Source organism: Nycticebus coucang, chromosome 10, assembly GCF_027406575.1.
Source record: "Nycticebus coucang isolate mNycCou1 chromosome 10, mNycCou1.pri, whole genome shotgun sequence".
NCBI lineage: Eukaryota > Metazoa > Chordata > Mammalia > Primates > Lorisidae > Nycticebus > Nycticebus coucang.
This window is the reverse complement of record NC_069789.1, coordinates 107,167,631-107,188,878: the sequence shown is the minus strand read 5'-3', so window position 1 is coordinate 107,188,878 and position 21,248 is coordinate 107,167,631. Positions and strand designations below refer to the sequence as shown.

The 21,248-nt window shown below is 42.1% G+C and overlaps 1 pseudogene across 1 annotated transcript; it reads right to left on the bottom strand.

Annotated features, from left to right (window-relative positions):
• Window positions 1-950: 950 nt before the first annotated feature.
• LOC128596499 (ferritin heavy chain-like) lies at window positions 951-20,064 on the bottom strand (annotated as a pseudogene). The gene is made up of 3 exons (XR_008383112.1): window positions 20,056-20,064; window positions 17,586-17,606; window positions 951-1,686 (listed from the first exon to the last, which is right to left on the bottom strand). The product of XR_008383112.1 is annotated as a ferritin heavy chain-like (transcript).
• Between the last annotated feature and the right edge of the window lie 1,184 nt (window positions 20,065-21,248).

Below are 21,248 nucleotides of genomic sequence, written 5' to 3'. Positions count from 1 at the left end.
TTGCTTTAGGTGGCTTGTTTAAGCCTGCCTTAACTACTTTAGAGCCACTCTGGCCATCCCATAGTGCCCTCTGACTGCAATCCTAATATCTCCACCTAGTGGAGAATTATAGTATCATTAGCAGAGCATGGGTTGTGTGAAGGCACACATGATTGCACTGTGCGTGCTCAATTTGATTCAAGGTGAGCTGAGCATACAGTCACACATGAGAGCTCTGAGTCACCCACTGGGAAGGGACTGGAAGTAACACCATTTGGGCAGATGTGGATTTTGCCAGCAAGAGGCTCCTGTGGAAAAAGTTTATGTGCTGTCCAGGAGCAAGTGCCCCATGAGTGACCTCTAATAAACTCACCTGACTCTTCCTGGTCGCAATTGTCAGGGTCATTCTTTGGTCTGTCCACTCCATCTTTGGGGCGTGATTTTTTCTCTACTGTTTCTGGATTTCCCTGACACAACAGGACAAAGATTCTTATTTATTTCATTCTCTGTTATCAGTTCAACTCCTAATGGGCTTTGTTTTCTGAACCAGCAGGAAGACATCAGGAGCCTGCTTAATCGTTCAGTATTTTTTATGCTAAAATATAGTATTTACTTTTAAATCAAATTATATGCTCATATAATTTAGAGGGCTACATCACTCTCAAATTCTTTATTAACAAAGCAGCACCTTTATGCTCCTAATTCATTTCTTTCTCCCACCAGAAATCATCTCCACAATTCTCTACCTCTGCTATGTACATTTCAGCTCCTTTGGTTGTCTTGCTGCCCCGGCTTGATCCCTGGGGTCTCTGCATTTTCTCTTCTTTGCAAGGCAATGGCTTCATTCAGGTTATTCTTTTTTTGGGCGGGGGGGGCGGGGGAGGGTACCAAATTTTTTTATTTGAAGGAATGGTACAAATGAAAGAACTTAAGTGGATGTTTTGGTACAACTTATAGAAAAGGTAAAGGAATGCACTGCCTTGGTGATCACAGAAGTTACACCGTGACTATGGGGAAGTTAGCCTAAGGCTTAGCTCTCCTTATCACCCTCTCCCAGGGTGTGCTTGTCAAAGAGATACTCTGCCATGCCAGATTCAGGGGCTCCCATCTTGCGCAGGTTGGTTACGTGGTCACCCAGTTCTTTAATGGATTTCACCTGTTCATTCAGGTAATGTGTCTCAATGAAGTCACACAAGTGGGGGTCATTTTTGTCAGTGGCCAGTTTGTGCATTTCCAGTAGTGACTGATTCACACTTTTTTCCAAGTGTAACGCACACTCCATGCATTCAGCCCTCTCTCCCAGTCATCACGGTCTGGTTTTTTGACATCCTGAAGGAAGATTGGCCACCTGGTTGTTTCTGCAGCTTCATCAGTTTCTCAGCATGTTCCCTCTCCTCATGAGATTGGTGAAGAAAGTATTCGGCAAAATTCTACAAAGCCACATCATCGCGGTCAAAGTAGTAAGACATGGACAGGTAGACGTAGGAGGCGTAGAGCTCCAGGTTGATCTGGCGGTTGATGGCGGCCTCCGAGTCCTGGTGGTAGTTCTGGCGCACCTGCGCGGGGGATGCGGTCGTCGTGGCGGCGGCTGCGGGGCGCTGGAGGCCGCGGTGCGGAGGTGTCGGAAGGCTGGCTGTGAGCCGCCGGCCGGGTTGCGGGTTGAGCGCCGGTTCGTCCAAGCACTGTTGAAGCAGGAAATCGCGGCGACTCTCCGCGAAGAATGTCTCCAGGTTATTCTTAATTTGATGCCAAATTGTGATCACAATTTTCATTCATTTTGACACGTGGTTTTAGGTAAGCCTTTTCCCCTTTCTTTTATTTTTGTGTATTTCTTTATCTAGATCATGTGCTGCTTCCTTTTTGCTGAGTTCTTTTCAAATAGCTTCTTTTCTGATGTTACTGCATTTTTCCTATTAAAACAGTGAAATATCTGACACATTACAGTAAAGCTGTGCAATGTTAACCACTAGTTATTCTTTTGTGGCTATTTACATTGTACTTAAATTATCTATTTCCTCATTTGCACCTGCCACATTTCAAGGTAACATATTAGTTATAATTAATCTGCATAGATTAATAGTAAAATAAAACAAATATATACACGTTAATTTAAGCTTAAAGAAAAATTTCTGTACCTTTGATGATTTTGTGTGACCTCCCCTCATTATATCCACTTTTGTCTTTCTTAGACATAATCACCATTCTTAATTTTATAATTATCAATTTCTCTTCTTTTTCTTCTTCTTTTTTTTTCTTTTGTAGAGACAGAGTCTTACTCTATCGCCCTCGGTAGAGTGCCAAGTCACACAGCTCACAGCAACCTCCAACTCCTGGGCTTAAGCGATTCTCTTGCCTCAGCCTCCCGAGTAGCTGGGACCACAGACGCCCGCCACAACGCCAGGGTTCAAACCTGGCCCTGGCAAACTGCATAAAAAAAATAGCCATACATTGTAGCGGGCACCATTAAGGGAGGCTGAGGCAAGAGAATCGCCTAAGCCCAGGAGTTGGAGGTTGCTGTGAGTTGTGACACCACAGCACCCTACCGAGGGCAATAAAGTGAGACTCTGTCTCAAAAAAAAATTTTTTTTTTCATTCTAAAGGTACCCTCCCTATACTCAGGTGAGTGGAATAGCCTTATCCTCAAAGACAGAGATGTAAAAAAGCAACTGAACAAACAAGCCCACCCAAGATACATTACATCCTCTTCATCCGAGCATACTTCTGCACCATTGTCCACCCTCCATCAATCTTAGCATAAAATTATAAAGGTTTCCATGTTTCTGTAGGTCTTCATTTCTGAAGCAAATATTAATTTTATTGTCATGTAAAACTAATACTTAAATAAATTTGAATGTTATCTCTTATTAATCTGTCTCTTGCTATATTTTAATACAACTATACAACTATTGTGATATATTTGGCAGTAGGAAATTAGAGAAAATTTAGGTGTCTATGATTAGAAAAATGAAAGAAATTGTTCATAAGTCCACTTTATAAAATCAATGGCAGTTAAAAGCAATTGATTGAAGTATTCGTGTAACGACTTTAATATGCATAAAAATATATCTTGAAAAACAAAACATTCCCTCTACAGTGAAATATAAACATGACAAAATTAAGAGGCATACAAGACAAAAAAGAGATCTCTATCTATGTCACATATAGAGATAGAGCTAGATTGACAGATAGATAATTAGATGGATAGATAATTTCTATTTTTTTTTTTTATTTCTAGACGGATAGATAATTTCTCTTTTTTTTTGCAATTTTTGGCTGGGGCTGGGTTTGAACCCGCCACCTCTGGCATATGGGGCCAGCACCTTACTCCTTTGAGCCACAGGCGCTGTCCCCGATAATTTCTAGAAATAAAAAAAAAAGAGAAGGATATTCAGGCATTGTTGAAATATATCAGAATTCAATATTTTCTAGTATTTATGAATAAATGAATACTCAGTGATGAAAGCAAAATAATTCTAATAAATATTAACAAAACACAAATCTTTGGAGAGCTATACCCCTTATCAGGTTTTATCCCAGTAAAGACAAAAGGAAAAATTGGAGGAATAACTAGAGTTAGCAAAAAACAGATTACCTAAAAGGCATGTCATTAAACTGAAAGTTAAATTTTAAAAGAAATAGTGGAAAACAGAAGAAAATCACATAATGTTTTAAAGATTTAGAAATAAATTATCTTAAAGAATGAAGATCAAGGTTGAGTGCAGTGGTTCACATCTGTAGTCCTAGCACTTTGGGAGGCTGAAACAGGTGGATCACTGTTTGAGCAGCCTGAGCAAGAGTGAGACACCCCTCTCTACCAAAAATAGAAAAACTGTCTCAAAAAAAATAAAAATAGAAACTCTGAGGCAGGAGGATCACTTGAGCCCAGAAGTTCAAGGTTGCTATCAACTATGATGATGCCATGGCAGTCCACCCAGGGTGACAGAACAAGACTCTGTCTCAATTAAAAAAAAAAAAAAAAGAATGAAGATAAACATAAAATACATGCAAATCCTTAGTTCTGCTCCTAGTTGTGCTGACTAAATAGAATTCTAAAATGTGATTATGCTGGACACTAATGGTATGTACACAAGAGTGGTTTGATATAAAAAAAATTCTAAAAGTTTCAAAGAGTTTGGGAGAAGGTATGAAGATTATTACTAATTTAGAAATGGACATAATAAAAAGGAAAGTTCAAACATACATGGTAATCTCCAAAAAAAAAAAAAAAACAGAAAAAGAGTTTTACTTCTATTTAGTAGAAATGAACTGATTTAAAACAATTCAGATGGCAAAAAGAAAAGATAGAAAAATACATGGCAATTTGTGATTGAGGAAAAATACAAACAAGTTAGAAATTAATCTAAACTTTACATTGATCACCGAAATCATAAAAACCCTTACCCTGATACTGGTGAATAACCTGAAAGAAAAAGATTATTCAAGCCCAAGACCTGTCAAAGAAGGTGGATTCTAAGAGCATAGTCACAGGGGAAGGAAGGAAGGACCCCACGGCTGTTGTGACAGCTGAGTTTAGGAATTTGGACTGTGGGACCTGGGTAAAGTGCGATGACATCATAGCTCACAGCAACCTCAGACTCTCAGGCAAAGTGATTCTCTTGCCTCAGCCTCTCGAGTAGCTGGGACTACAGGAACCTCTTCTTTTAATATAGTTTATATAGTAAATATGTTTTTTTTTTTTATTTTTATTTTTATTTTATTTTTTTTTTTTTTTGTAGAGACAGAGTCTCACTTTATGGCCCTGGGTAGAGTGCCATGGCCTCACACAGCTCACAGCAACCTCCAACTCCTGGGCTTAAGCGATTCTCTTGCCTCAGCCTCCCGAGTAGCTGGGACTACAGGCGCCCGCCACAACGCCCGGCTATTTTTTGGTTGCAATTTGGCCGGGGCCGGGTTTGAACCCACCACCCTCGGTATATGGGGCCGGCGCCCTACCGACTGAGCCACAGGCGCCGCCCTATAGTAAATATGTTAATTGGGCTGCATTCACTATTTTATTTTGGTATGCTTCATTTTATATTTTAAATGAACTTAGGTATGTCAAAATTATTTTATAGGCAAACTTACCTCAGAAAGCCATCAAATGAAACTATTCTATGTAAAGAAATATTCCCTCATTAGCTCATTAGTTGCCTAGAAAAATATTTAGTGCAGGAAAGGCAGAATAAATGTTCAATCCTTCCCCCTTATTTATGAACCTTTAGAAATGTTTTTTCTTAAAGTACTCCAAGGCTATCAGATTATTATTTTTAGAATATCATTAGGGAAATATGGATTTTTAATTTAAATGAAGTGTTTCAGTTCATTCACAGATACTTAACTTCTCTCATCTTTGCTACTGAAAGCCTCTTTAAATTGACTGTAGGTCCTTTAAACATGATCAAGCAGCCTTTGTCACCTTTCCCACTGTCTTGTTTGTAATGTCTTTCAGCCTCACTTTGTACATTTTCTATTCTGAACTTGAGATCAAGCTTCTTTTTCCAAAGGTCTGAGTACTTTGTGTATAGAATTTATAAGGAGCTAGCGGTGCTGACTGCTGGCTTGCAATTAGGTCACTCATTGCAATTAGACTTTTCTATGGAGACGCGGTGGAAAAATAGGTTTGTGAAATATGCTAATTATTCAAAACAAGTTTTCTGTAGTGTTATGATTTTATATTTGTATTTTATTTCTTGTTGCTGAAAACCTGATTTCCCAATGATGCTATTGTATGAATTGTATCTGTTTAAAAACTATGCCAATATTTTTACTAACAACATGATAAAAACAAGTTTGACTTTTGGGAGTCAAAATTTTGTCCTTAATCTATATCCTGCTTGGGACATTGGTTAAAACCCTGTGGCATTTTTAGGAGGAGGGCAAACAGGGTCTCACTACCTTGGTAGAGTACTGTGACATCACAGCTCACAGCAACCTCCAACTCTTGGGCTTACATGATTCTCTTGCCTCAGCCTCCCAAGTAGCTGGGACTACAGGTGCCTGCCACAATACCCAACTAATTTTTGGTTGCAGTTGTAATTGTTCTTTAGCAGGCCCAGGCCAGGCTTGAACCTGCCAGCCTCCGTGTATGTGGCCAGTGCCCTGCTCACCGAGCTACGGGCACCGAGCAAAACCCTGAGTTTTAAAGTAACTAAAAAAAATTTTCCATCTAGCTGGTTATACTACCAACTCACTACACAATCAACTTCCTGCTGGTTTTGTTTCTTTTTTAGTTCTATGGATACTTTATTCTTTAACAAAGTGTGTAAGTGTTCCAGATTGAAGACTTGAAAATAAGGTGATCTAGCAAATGTCTCTAAGGTACTTTTCCTCCACTCTGCTGACTTCTATCTTCCGCTGATAACCACTACATAATTTTATTTCACTATTTTACGTTTTTCTTTCTTAGAAAATGTAACATAATTCAAACTATTCTGCACCTTGATTTTTATTTTAATTAACATATGTTCTGGCAATAACTCTACAGTAGGGAATAGAGAATGTCTACATTCATTCGTTATAAATTATGTGCATGTGGCAAAGTATATCTACTGGTAGCCTAATAATAAATGTTTAAGTTGTTCCTAGAACCGTTCTTTTACAAAAAGAGTTTCAATAAAGATTCATTCTTAGTTTTAATTATGGTGAAATACACATCATATAAATTTATCATCATATCGAATGTACAGCCTGGTCGTATAACGTACATTGCCTTTGTTGTACAAGAATCACCACACTTAACTCCAGAACTCTTTTTATCTTGCAAAACTGAAACTCCATACCCATAAAATAAATCTCATTTCCCCTTTCCCCCAGGCCCTTGAAACCACCATTCTAATTTCTAAGTATTTTAATCCTCTAGGTACCCTATATAGTGTAATCACACAGCATTTGTTTCTTGTGACTGGTTTATTTCACTCAGTATTGTCCTCAAGGTTCATCTATCTTATAGCATGTGTCAGAATTTCCTTCCCATTTACGACTGAGTAATTTTATATTGTGTATATATACTCATTTTGTTTATCTATTCATCTGTCAGCACTTTTCTTACTCCCACCTTTTGACTTGACTATGAATAATGCTGCTATGAATATGGGTATATAAACATCTCTTTGAGATCCTTCTTTCAGTTCTCTTGGGGTATAAATCCAGGAGTGGATTTGCTGGATCATATAGTAATTCCTTTTTTAATATTTTGAGAAACTGCCATATTGTTCTTTATGGTGACTACATAATTTTATATATCCACCAACAGTGCACAAGACTTCCAGTTTATCCACATCCTTACGGACACGTTATTTTCTTTTTTTTTTTTTAATAATAGCCATCTTAATGGGTATGACACAGTTTCAGTGTGTTAATGTGGGAACATACATGTGAGATTAAGCATTGAAGAAACTTTCTGAGAATACATTTCAATGTATTTTTTCTTTTTGTTCCAGATTTTTCTAACTCCAATTAAAAAATCATCCCTGATGTGTTGGTTTCTCCTGACTTAGAGTGGGTGATCATTTTCCACACTCAGATAAAAGTCGGGGTCCTGGGAAACTCCTTACTTACTTGGTTTTACACCTTTACTTTAATTATGGGACAAAATCTTAGACATGCAGACCCACTTCTCAACCAACTCACTTTCACTTAGCCAGCTGCTTAGTTTTTTTCTCCCAAGGGTTCCCTCAGCAAATAGCAGCTTTTGGATTAAAATACTTCCTAGACAGCACTGCATGTAGACTTCTCTTTTATTTCCACAGAATGACCAGAGGGGTTTCCCTTAGCACCACTTGTCTCCTTGGTGGCTTCCAAACCTTTAAACTTTGCCCTATTAGCTCTAAGTGGGTGGAGCTCAGGATGAAAATTCCCAAATACATTAGCTCCTGCTGCTCCTTCTGCTGGATCCTGAACCTCCTGATAAATATACATGTTCTTTTAATATTTGAGGGCCAAAGAACAGCAAAAATATAAATTTGGAAAAAATATATAAATATCTTTCACACCCAGTCCAGACAAACTTAGAAGATCACTCCTTGCAAGCATAATATTTTTCATTGACTATCTATTTTTGGCCCTAATGGTCTGTGCCAGTGGCTCTATGGTCCTTGTCTTGCACAGGCACAAGCAGAGAGTCCATCAACTCTGCCCAGCCATCAGCTCTGCCCCAGACCTTCCCCAGAGGCTGGAGACACACACACTATCCTGATCCTGGTGAGCTCCTTTGTCCTGTTTTACGCCCTCTCGTCCATCTTGATGCTCTGTGTGGCCCCAAGTCGGGTACCAGCCCAGTGGCTCGTGAGCACCTCTGTGGTGGTGGCTCTGTGTTTCCCTACTTTCAGCCCCTTTGTGCTTATCACTTGTCACTTATACACCTAAGTTCCTTCTCTTTTTTTTTTCTTTTGAAACAGAGCCTCACTATGTTGCCCTCAGTACAGTGCTGTGGCATCACAGCTCACAGCAACCTCCAACTCTTGGGCTTAAGTAATTCTCTTGCCTCAGCCTCCCAAGTAGCTGGGACTACAGGTGCCTGGTTATTTTTTCTAGCAGTTGTCATTGTTGTTTAGCTGGCCAGGCCAGGCTCGAACCCACCAGCCTCGGTGTATGTGGCTGGCACCATAACCACTCTGCACAAGTGCGAGCTGACACCCTAGTTTCTAAGTTACTGTTTGCCTGGTTGGCAAAAGTGTTTTTTTCTTAATGTGGTGATAAAAGTCTGCTGACATCTCTAGGACACTGAGTTATATACTCCCCACTTCATTTACATGCAAGTGTTTTCCAAGTGCCAGCTCTCACAAGAGATTTAATCTGGGTGATTAAAAACAGAGAGAAAGGGTGGCGCCTGTGGCTCAAGGAGTAGGGCACTGGTCCCATATGCTGGAGGTGGTGGGTTCAAACCCAGCTCCGGCCAAAAACCACAAAAAAAAAAAAAAAAAAAAAAACAGAGAGAAAGAACTTATCCTCAAAGATTTTATAATTCAGCCAAAATGGGACCCGTGCATCAATACTTAGGTAAATAATATTAACCTAATTTTATTATGTTTTTCAGCAGAATGGCTGAAGATATTTAGAAATGACATAATGTAGGTAATTGCCATATTTTTAAATAAGAATGAGCATTACTGTGCATAGGTGTATCTGGCTTTTTTACACATGTATTTATAAATAAATTTATATATATACACACATGCTTCATATATATACTAAAATATATCTATTCATATGAACACACACACACACATACACACAAAGCATATTTGGACCTGAAAAATCCCAGTGGCTTGAGGGTGAGAGGAGGGGAGGGTGAGGCTGGGATGAAAGGAGAGAGTTATGAACTGTCCCTACTGGGAATATCAGTCAGGGGAGGGTTTAGCCAGATGTGTGAAAAGATTCTGCCTATTGTAAATTCTTTAGTAAATAATAAAGTCACTTGCTTGTACTACTATTGAAAGTTATACATATCACTTTTAAATTCTTTTTACACTAAAATAAAACAACATAGGCCTGGCAAGGTGATTCATGCCTATAATCCTAGCACTCTGGGAGGCTGAGGCGGGTGGATTGTTGAGCTGAGGAGTTCGAGACCAGCCTGAGCAAGAGCAAGACCCTACCTCTAAAACAGCCACACGTTATGGTGGGCACCTGTAGTCCCAGCTACTTGGGAGGCAAAAGAATCGCTTGAGCCCAAGAGTTTGAGGTTGCTGTGAGCTATGATGCCACCACACTCTACTCAGGGTGACAGAGTGAGACTCTGTTCCCCACCCCTCTACCACCACCACCCCTGCCAAAAATAGAACAATATTACTTTGGTCCTTAAAGAGTATTCATTTCTAATTTATCCTATGTCAGCCTCTCAAGTAGCTTGGACTACAGGTGCCTTCCATAGTGCCCAGCTAGTTGGTTTTTTTTTTTTCTATTTTTAGTAGATATGGGGTCTCACTTTTGCTCAGGATGGTCTCGAACTCCTGAGCTCAAGCAAACCACCCACCTTGGCCTTCAAGAGTGTTGGGATTATAGGAGTGAGCCACTGTGCCTAGCTGGTTGGCATTTATTAATTTCCTTTTTACAAGAAGTAATTTTCTTTACTTTTTGAAGTTGGCATTTTGAAACAATAATAAAGTGCAGCACCCATAGCTCAGTGGGTAGGATGCTGGCCACATACACTGAGGCTGGCAGGTTCGAACCCTGCCCGGGCCAGCTAAAACAATAATGACAACTGCAACAACAACAAAAATAGACAGGCATTGTGGCAGCGCCTATAGGCCAGCTACTTGGGAGGCTGAGGCGAAAGAATCACTGGGCCCAGGAGTTTGAGGTTGCTGTGAGTTGTGATGCCAAAGCACTCTACCCAGGGTAAAAGCTTGAGACTCTATCTCAAAAAGGGCGCTGGCCCCATATGCTGAGGGTGGTGGGTTCAAACCCGGCCCCCACCAAACTGTAACAAAAAAATAGCCGAGTGTTGTGGCAGGCGCCTGTAGTCCCAGTTACTCGGGAGACTGAGGCAAGGGAATCGCCTAAGCCCCAGAGTTGGAGGTTGCTGTGAGCTGTGACGCCACAGCACTCTACTGAGGGTGAGAAAGTGAGACTCTGTCTCTAAAAAAAAAAAAAAAAAGAGCTTAAATTATCACACTAAAAAAGTGATTTAAAAAAGCAATTCATGTTGGGGCAGCACCTGTGGCTCAGTGAGTAGGGCAGCAGCCCCATATACCTAGGGTGGTGGGTTCAAACCCGGCCCGGGCCAAACCGCAACAAAAAATAGCTGGGCATTGTGGTGGGCGCCTGTAGTCTCAGCTACTCTGGAGGCTGAGGCAAGAGAATTTGCCTAAACCCAGGGATTGGGGGTTGCTGTGAGCTGTGATACTACGGCACTCTACCGAGGGCAATAAAATGAGACTCTGTCTCTACAAAAAAAAAAAAAAAGAAGAAGAAGCAATTCATGTTTTCATTAAGAATTTCAATTCTCTGGGCAGCGTCTGTAGTTCAGTGGATAAGGCACCAGCCACATACACCCAGGCTGGCGGGTTTGAACCAGGCCTGGGCCAGATAAACAACAATGACAACTGCAACAACAACAAAAAATAGCCAGGCATCTGTAGCCTCAGCTACTTGGGAGGCTGAGGCAAGAGAATCTCCTAAGCCCTGGAGTTGGAGGTTGCTGTGAGCTATGATGCCAGAGCACTGCACCTAGGGCGACATAGTGAGACTGTCTCAAAAAACAAACAAAAAAAAGAATTTCAATTCTTCTCATTAGTATAGTGGTGAGAAAAAAATAGAATTTTAATTTAAGCTTTTGTTTTACCTGAAACACCCAATGATTTTACAGTCCCGTTCTTTGTTTGTTATTTTGCCCAAATTATCCCTAGAATTATATCCCATTTTTTGAGAATATATACACATATACTTCGTGTGTAGTTGTGCATCATAGTTTTGACCTATGAAGGTTGCTCACACACTGTTCTTGGTTTATCTTTAAAAGGTAAACCAGTAATAGGTTGTTTGGGTTTGCACATTATCTAATTTTCTTTTTGTGTATAAATACACAGCAGACAGTGTGGAGTCCTTATTTCTCCCATTACTTTAATTCTCACATGACTTAAAGAGTATCTTCCTTATCAAACCAATCCAAATGTTTTCCAATTAAAAACCAAGGTTGCCAGCTGGTACTTGTGACTATAAATGTTGGATCATATTCTATTCCAATTTGTAAATATACAACTATAAATAAAGACTGTGGTGTAGGACATGGCACTGAGCTGATCAACCACCATTGACACCTGAACCAGCTACATCCTTGGAGGAAACACTTCCTACCCTACCTTAATTGAACCCACTTTTAGTCAGGCAGGGCCACAACAGGCACTCCATGACTTTGTGTAGATCTCTTTTTAATCAATGCCCTTTACTCCTTGCTTCAATTTACATTTTCTTTATTCAATTTGTTTTTGTTTTGTTTTGTTTTGTTTGCTTTCAATGTCAGCTGACTTTCACTCTTCTTAGTTTGAAGTTTTTTTTTCCTATTTTCTTTTTTTTCTGTTCTTCCTTTAGCGATTCTCTTGCCTTTTGTCTCCCAAGTAGCTGGGATTACAGGCACCCACCACAAGGCCCTGCTTTTTCTTTTTTTCTTTTTTTTTTTTTTTGGTAGACACAGGGTTTCACTTTGGCTCACTCCTGCTCATATTGGTCTTGAACCTCCGAGCTCAGGAAAACCATCCGCCTCGGGCTCCCATAGCGCTGTGACTACAGGCGTGAGCCACCACGCCTGGCCTCATTATTCAATTTTGATTACCCAGGAGCAAGAAGATTTACTGTCAACAAAATTTCAACAAAGTTAGTATTAAGATCTAATTGGATTTTATTAGCAATTTATGAATTGGGCAGCATACCATCTGTGAAATAGAACGGCATTCCTTGGGCATGGCAGAGCGTTGCTTTTATAAGGTAGCTTGAAGTACAACAGGAAAAGTACATGATACAAAAATGCTGATTGGTTAACCTCAGGATACCTCAGGGTACTTTTTCATAAGGATTGAAGCAGAGGGAACTTTGCTTCAATCCTTATTGAACTTTATTCTGCCAGCTCCAGTGACTGGGCCCTTTTCAAATAGTTTCTGTGAATTTCTTGAGGTCTTTCTTTCTCTTCTCTCTTGTCTTCTCTCTCTCTCTCAGCTGCCCTGTTAGGCTGGGCACGGTGGCTCATACCTGTAATCTCCGCACTCTGGGAGGCCCAGGCAGGTGCATTGGTTGAGCTCAAGAATTTGAAATCAGCCTGAGCAAGAGTGAGACCCTGTCTCTACTAAAAAGAGAAAAACTAGCTAGTCATCATGGAGGGCACCTATACTCTCAGCTATTTGGGAGGCTGAGGCAGGAAGATCACTTCAGCCTAAGAGTTTGAGGTTGCTCTGAACTATGATGCCATGGCACTCTACCCACAGTGACAGTGAGATTCTGTCTTACAAAAAAAAAAAAAAAAAAAAAGGCCACACACACAAAAACTTCCCTGTTGGGGTATTTTTCTTTTTTCTTTTCTTTTCTTTTTTTTTTGAGACAGAGCCTCAAGCTGTCACCCTGGGTAGAGTGCCATGGCATAACAGCTCACAGCAACCTCCAACTCCTGGGCTCAAGCGATTCTCCTGCCTCCGCCTCCCAAGTAGCTGGGACTACAGGCGCCTGCCACAATGCCTGGCTATTTTGGTGGGGGGGTGGGGTGGCGGGGTTGCAGCCGTCATTGTTATTTGGCAGGCCCGGGCTGGATTCGAACCCGCCAGCTCAGGTGTATGTGGGGTATTTTCTATTGTTAAAAGTTTTACTCTGGGGCGGCGCCTGTGGCTCAGTGAGTAGGGCGCCAGCCCCATATGCTGAGGGTGGCGGGTTCAAACCCAGCCCCGGCCAAACTGCAACCAAAAAATAGCCGGGCGTTGTGGTGGGCGCCTGTAGTCCCAGCTGCTCGGGAGGCTGAGGCAAGAGAATCGCGTAAGCCCAAGAGTTAAGAGGTTGCTGTGAGCCGTGTGACGCCACGGCACTCTACACCAGGGCGGTACAGTGAGACTCTGTCTCTACAAAAAAAAAAAAAAAAAGTTTTACTCTGATTATGTGGCACTTACCCAGGAGTGACTCCATTTTGGTTTAGTACGGTCTGTTGGCCTAATTCAGGAGATTAGTGTAAAAAATAAAAGACCACCCACAAATTTGATTTAATGTCTTCTACACTAGGGTTTCAGGGTGTAACCAATGCTCTCCTTCATTGAACAAGATTCACCACTCTCAGAATTGCTTTTTCAAGAATGTGGTGTGAGGTGAGATGCTGCCATTACAGACAGCAAGGTGGTCCTCAGGATTTATAGACTGAGGTCAAATGGAGATTTAACTAAGACTAAAAAATAATAATTAAGCTTATTAAGTTTAAATTTAATTAACTATGAAATGGACGCCAGTAAAATTTATGAAATCTCTCTTCTACATTAAATGAAGATTCAGACTTCGCACAGCAGTTCTCAACCTGTGGGTTGTGACCCACAGGAACTGTGTTAAAGGGCAGCAGCATGAGGAAGGTTGAGAACCACTGGTCTACAGCATCCATCATGCTCTCGTTAGACACAAAGTAAAACTGTAGGCTTGCTCATTAATCAACTTGCCCCAGCCACTCCTTAAGTTATTTTCTCAAAAAGCATCCCTCGGAAAATGGAAGCTTCTGGGTTGAAATACTTTCTGAGGGACACTGGATGTAAATTTTTCTTCTGTTTTCACAGAATGGACAGCAGGATGCTGCTCAACACTGTCTACATCTTAAGTGGCTTCCAGAGACACAAGAGAGACTCCAACACTATTTTTAAGAACAGAATTTATTGGCTTTTCCCAGTAGTTTTTTCTATAATGTATAAATCCCCAGTATGTTGTTAAAATTTTCTAGTTTTATAGCTTTATGTAGATAGAAGCATATTTTATGGGTTCTATTTGGTCTATTGCACAATAAATGCCTGTAATATTTACTCCTGTTGTTGCGTTTCTCTCTTGTTTGTTTTTATTGCTGTTGAAAAGTCTGGGATCATAACGTGTCTGAGTCTCTGGGTTGCTTCCAGAGTGGGACAGTTACAGCAGTGCTCCTGTCAAAGCTTTTGTACAGGTATTCTGATACACATCAGCAACTATTTTTCTAGGCCATAGATTCTCAAAGCTTCTGGTGTCAGGATACCTTTGCACTCTTAAATTTCTTCTTTTTTTGAGACAGAATCTCACTATGTCGCCCTTTGTTGCAGTTGGCCCTGGCCAGGTTGGAACCCACCAGCCTTGGTGTATATGGCTGGCACCATAACCACTTTGCTATGGGCACGGAGCCATGCACTCTTAAATGTTAATGACAAATCCAAATACATGTTTTTAGAGAAATTATATAGCTGGAGACACTTTCACATTTAAGGACAACTCCACCTAGAATTCATATGAAATCCATCACAATTGGTTGTTTTTATTTTATTGTGAAAGTTTTAAAATAAACAGCAATGGCTTGGTGCAGCACCTGTAGCTCAGCAACTAGGGTGCTGGCCACATACACCGAGGCTGGCGAATTCGAACCCGGCCAAGGCCTGCCAAACAACAATGACAACTACGACAACAACAACAAAAAAATAGCCGGGCATTATAGTGGGTACCTGTAAATCCCAGCTACTTGGGAGGCTGAGGCAAGAGAATTGCTTGAGCCCAAGAGTTTGAGGTTGCCGTGAGCTGTGATGTTACAGCACTCTACTGAGGGTAAGTAAGACTTCTGTCTCAAAAAAAAGAAAAAAAAAAGAAGCAAAATAGAAAGAACTTTACAAGAAACAGCCATAAACCCACTGCCTAGATATGATTCCAATATATTGAGAAATCTTTGTTATTTTTATGCATTTTAAAGTAAATTACATGTCAATACAATTCCTCTACATAATTCCTCAGCATATCATAGAGTTTAATATTTGTTTACAATTCATCTTTGATGTATAATTTAGATACAATGAATGCACAAATTGTAACTGAATATTCACAGAGTTGGGCACTTGTATATCCCGAGTTCAGGTCAACATATGTAGAATATTATGATCTCCCTGAATGTTCCTCATGCTTCTTCACCATTAATCCCTACCCTAGTCCTAGAAGAAATCACTATTTTAAATTATATTTAATTTTATATCTGCATACTCTTGCAGTTCACTAAATGTCAAGAAGCTTATTGTGACGTATTTGTCCGTCATTTCAGAAATCTACATTTCCTTACGGTCCATTGTTGAAGCTTTATCAAAACAGTTTCTGTTGGTGGTGTCATGATTACCTGATTCTTTGTAATCCTCGTGTCCTGGCATTGATGTCTATGTATTTGAAAGGACAGACATTTCTTCCAAGTGTTATAAGTGTTCTTTGGCAGGGAAAGACCTTGTAATTCTGTATGTGGCAGATGGTGAGATCCCAGGGCAGGAAAATCTTGCTTTCTCTAGATGGCTGTGCCACTGCCTTTACTCTGAGATTGAGTGGAACTACTGGCTGGGCTCCCCAGTTTGTCAAGACCACTGGCTGTGCTTCAAAATCAGGCTGGGCTGCTGGCTGGGCACTACAATTGCCTCTGATCAGGCCAGGTCACAGGGTTTATTTCCTGACCACGTGGTACCACTTTCTGGTTTCTGAAGTTGGAAGAGATTGCAGGCAGGTCCCTGAGGTTAAGCAGAGTTGCTGCTCAGGATGCCCAAGACCAGCTGCCCAATAAAAATGGATAGTTGAAGTTTACATCCTTGGCTGGATGAGGCTTTGGGGTGGGATTTGAGTCTAGACTGAACCACTGTTTAAACTCCCAGGTTGGGCAAATTTAGCTCCTACACTTTGCCTAAGTGTGCCATGGAGGACATATCCCTCCTTTGGTAGAGCCGTGGGGTGGGGTCTGAAGCTGGGGGTAGAGACTGGCCATTTAGGGATTCATGCCAAGTAAAGCATCTCACCACTTCTAAGGCAAGAGAAGCTCCTAATGCAAGTGTAATTTTATCCTCCTCAGCGGAGAATTTTTCTGAGTGCCCCAAACAGTGAAATGCTCACTTCCTAGGTGCACCATTGAATCGTTTTTGACAAAAGGATATCAAGACACAGGATGTTTCCATCACCCTGTAAAATTTTTTTGTTCCCCTTACCAGACAATTCCTCCCTTTCACCCAAAAACAAAGGGTAATTCTATCACCATGGGTTAGTTATGTTGCTGATTCTAGAATATCGTAAGGTGGAATCATGACCGTGTATTTTGTGCACGTTTGTGTCTCTTTTTTCCTCAGCACAATATTTTTGTCATTCATTTATGTCATTGCATGTATCAGCAACTTGTTCTTTTCTATTGCTGTCCAGTAGTCCATTGCAGTACTATAGCGCTACTGATCCATTCTCAGGTTAATGGAAATCTGGGCTGTTCAAGACCAGCCTGAGCAACATAGTGAGAACCTATCTCTAGAAAAAGAATAAAAAATAAATAGCCATACATGGTAGCACTCATCTCTGGTCCCAGCTTCTTGGGAGGCTGAGGCAGAAGGATCACTTATGGACATGAGTTTGAGATTGCAGTGAGCTATGATGATGCCATGGCACTCTAGCCTGGGTAAAAGAGCAAGACCTTGCCAGAAAAAGTACAAAGTGTTTCCTTACACTTATATATAACTATAGAAAATTCAAACTATAGGAATAGAGAGCAGATTGGTGATTGTTTGGAAACAGGGAATGTTTGGGCGGTGCACCCCACAACCCTTGTGCCTCCTTGTCCTTTCCCTGGCTGGCACTCTGCGTGATCCCTAGTCTGTCCGCCTTGGCCAGACTGTTCAGGCTGGGAGGCCAAGACCCTGGCCATGGGGTGGAATATCATGGGTAGCTGTCTTAGGAAACCCCAGATCTCTGTGCCTACAATCAGTATGCACCATTTCTGGGGCAAGTGTGGAGTCTCCACCAAAGTCCCTAATTCCACCCACAAACATAGTCCATGGCTTTGGGATTGGGTGGGGGGACTCTTGGCCAGCCCTAAACTCCATTCCAGCCCTCAGAATGACTGCAGGAGCCAGGCACTTATCCCATGAGCCAGGGGTGAGAGGGATAACGTACTGGGCAGGCTGGGAGGCTGCTGCTACCTTCAAGATCCACTCAGACATCTGCAAGGCAAACACAGGACAGCTTGACAGTTGCCCCCTGGAGAGACATCCTCCCCCTGCCACAGAACAGCCCAAAGACAGAGTCGCTGCTAAAGCGCAGTCCCATGGGGCTGTCATTAGGCCTGAAACATAATTTGAGGGACCTCTGTTCATAATCAAAGTGCAAGGTCCCTTGTTCAAAAATGGTTGACAATTTCAAGACTGTAACAGCAGAACATTAAACGCAGCCCAGGTCAGCGTTAACCCCTGGAGCTCCAAACCACAGTCTCCCAAGGTAGCAGTCCCTGCCCACAAGACCCAAGAAGGTGGACAACCACAGGGGAATCAGAGGCTTATATCCCACTGTGAGCACACAGGTCCCAGCGTGGGGTCAGCATGTCCTGCCAGGACACTGAGCTGCCTGATGGATGGGCCTGGCTTCCTGTCTAGCCTCCAGCCTCTAAGCCCACTAGCTGTGACTAGGCTGAGAAGCATTTCCTCTCTTGGGCTTAGATGAGAACCTGACCCCAGTGGACTCACTGCAAACAGGCTGCTGGGACCTGGGCCACTCAGTCACAGTGACCCTAGGTGAGCAGTGTGCCCTCCTGGTCCCATATCCAGGGCCTGAGACTGGGCACCATTCATCCTTGGATACCAGTTATTGAGGGCCTGTGTGTACCAGGCCTGGTTCCAGGCACTGCAGGAGGGAACCCACAGCGGGGCAGGCACACACCAGTGAGCAGAGCAGGTGCTAGCAAAATAAAATGGGGCCTGTAAACAAAGTCCCAGGAGGGAAAGAGGCCCAGGAGTGGTCAGGGAAGTGGTCAGTTTGTACCTCTATCTTGTCTCCTTCTGGCTATTGGTCCCTGAAGTGCTATGTGTAAGTGCCACAGTTGAGCAAACAAAATGAGGGTGCTAAGGGCTTATTATTCTCCTTATAAATCAGGCACTTGCAAGGACATAGGTCCCCTGGTTCGTTTCCTTGGGAGCTGAAATTGGCCTGATCTTTTGGGACAGTAAAGGCTCATTTGTGACCCACCAGGGAAATCTCCCTGGAGAGAACATTTACTTAGTTTGTCTCTAGAGTCAGGATGAGAGCTACTACCCCAGGCCACTGGAACTCTCCATCCCTTGAGAGATAGCTTGGCACCAGGCAGAGGTTTGCAGCACAAACCTTTGTCCCAAATGGAATCTTACTGGAAACCCCAATCTAAAAAATAAATCTGCTAAAAGCAGAACTGTTGAGGCTGCCAGGCCTAAAAGAAGGGAATGATGATTCTTTGGGGGATGATGAAAATATTTCTAGAATTAGATTGTGGTGATGGATACACAACACTAAGAATATGCTAAAAACTACTGAACTGGGGCTGGGTGTGGAGCACTTTGGGAGGCTGAGGTGAGAAGATCCATTGAGCCCAGGACTTCCAGGCTGCAGTGAGCTGTTATAACACTACTGCACTCCAACCTGGATAACAGAGGGGGAGTTCTTTCTCAATAAATAAGAAATAAAAAAATCATGAACTATTAAAGGATAAAGTTTATGCTATGTCAATAATGTCCCAATAAAATGATTATTTAAAAATTGCAGGGCAGTGCCTGTGGCTCAAAGGAGTAGGGCGCCAGCCCCATGCCGGAGGTGGTGGGTTCAAACCCAGTCCCAGCCAAAAACTGCAAAAAAAAAAAAAAAAAAGAAGTTGCAGAACTGGCTTGACGCCTATAGCTCAAGCGGCTAAGGTGCCAGCCACATACACCAGAGCTGGCAGGTTCTAATCCAGCCCAGGCCTGCCAAACAACAATGACAACTGCAACTAAAAAATGGCCAGGCCTTGTGGCGGGCACCTATAGTCCCAGCTATTTAGGAGGCCGAGGCAAGAGAATCACTTAAGCTCAGGAGTTGGTGGTTGCTGTGAGCTGTGATGCCACAGTCTCTACCCAGGGCGACAACCTGAGGCTCTGTCTCCGAAAAGAAAGAAAAATTATAGAACTGTACATGTTGAAGCTTGTGGGAGAAATACCTGGAGTCCCAGTTTAAGTCCCCTTTTGAATCTTTTTCAAAGGAAGACCTTCTGTGGTCACAATATACTAACAAATTAAATGCAGATGGATGTGGGCATGAAACTAAAAGCAAAATATCAAAACTTTTAGTAGGAAATGTCTGAGAATATTTTGGACTTGGGAGTAGGGATGGAATTTTTTTTGTTTTGAGACAGAGTCTCAAGCTGTTCCCCTGGGTAGAGTACCATGGTGTCATAGCTCACAGCAACCTCCAATTCTTGGCTCAAGCGACCCTCTTGCCTCAGTTTTTCTATTTTTAGTAGAGACAGGGTCTTGCTTTTGCTCAGGCTGGTCTTGAACTCGTGAGCTCAAGCAATCAACCTACCTTGACCTCCCAGAGTGATAGGATTACAGATGTGAGCCACCACACCCAGCTGGGGATGGAATTCTTAAACAAGACACAAAAATTGCTTACCATTCCCATAATCGGTCTAAAACCACTCTCATTTCCACTCTTTCACTGTTATAAACAACACTGTGATAAACATACTTACATACCACATGCATTATGTTTGTCTGGTTTTCCATGAACACTTCCAGATTAAGGTCTTGGGAAACTCAGAAATGGCCTTACTAACAGCACAGAGGGAGAAAAACCAAGATCCAGCAGAGCTTGTTTACAAATACAACTGGGGGCATGTGGATTTCCATTTTATGTGAAAGCACAACCTTTTTCTCTTCTCTAGTAGGCTTAAAATCAACCTTGCATATATTCTTAGACCTGCTGGGCAGATGGTCTCTGGGCTTCTCTCCCTCCTCACTGGCTGGGTCTAGGTGCAAAAAGTAGGAATTCATTGGAAGAACCTCTGGCACCCCCTGGACAGCTATTCCCCTGAAAGAGCTTTGCAAGAGGGATGATATCGCCAGGAAAACCCAGGTCCCCAACTCCCATGGATGGTTCATATGTCATCCTATAGTGAGAAAAGTCAGATCAGCCATCAATACCATGAAACATTTCTACAAAGCTTTCCATTTCTCCTACTGTTCTTAGAACATTGAGCTGTAGGAATTTTCTGTCTCAACAGAGAACTGAGGGAAAAAAAGAGTTTATGCCCACTTCTGGAGTCGACAATCATGTTGTCTTCATATACTAACGGGCTGGGGGTGGGGGCAAGCTACAGGAACAAGGAGTGGACACTTAGCAGCACTGGTGGTGCCCCAGGAGACCAGTTCTACCTGTTTTCTCCAAAATGATAAGCTCTGGAAAATCCCCTGGGTCTCTTTACCTCTTTAATAAGGGCTTTTTTGAGATCTAATTCACATACCATTAAGTTTACTCTTTTAAAGTGTACAACTCATTATTTCAGTATATTCCCAATGTTTTGCAAGCATCACCACTAATTCTAGCACAATTCTAGCACATTCTCATCAGCTCATAGAGAAGCCCATACCCATTAGCAGTCACTCCCCTGCCACCCTCTGACAGTCACCTCCTAAGGGGACAGATAACTGAGATAGGGATTGTCCCCATGGATAGATTTCCCTGTTCTGGACACTCCTGTGGCTGCAGTCACATAATGTGTGGCCTTTCTGGCTGCTCTCAAGGCTCAGCCACTTTGCAGTGTGGTCAGAACTTGTGCCTTTTCATGGCTCAGTCGTGTTCCCTTC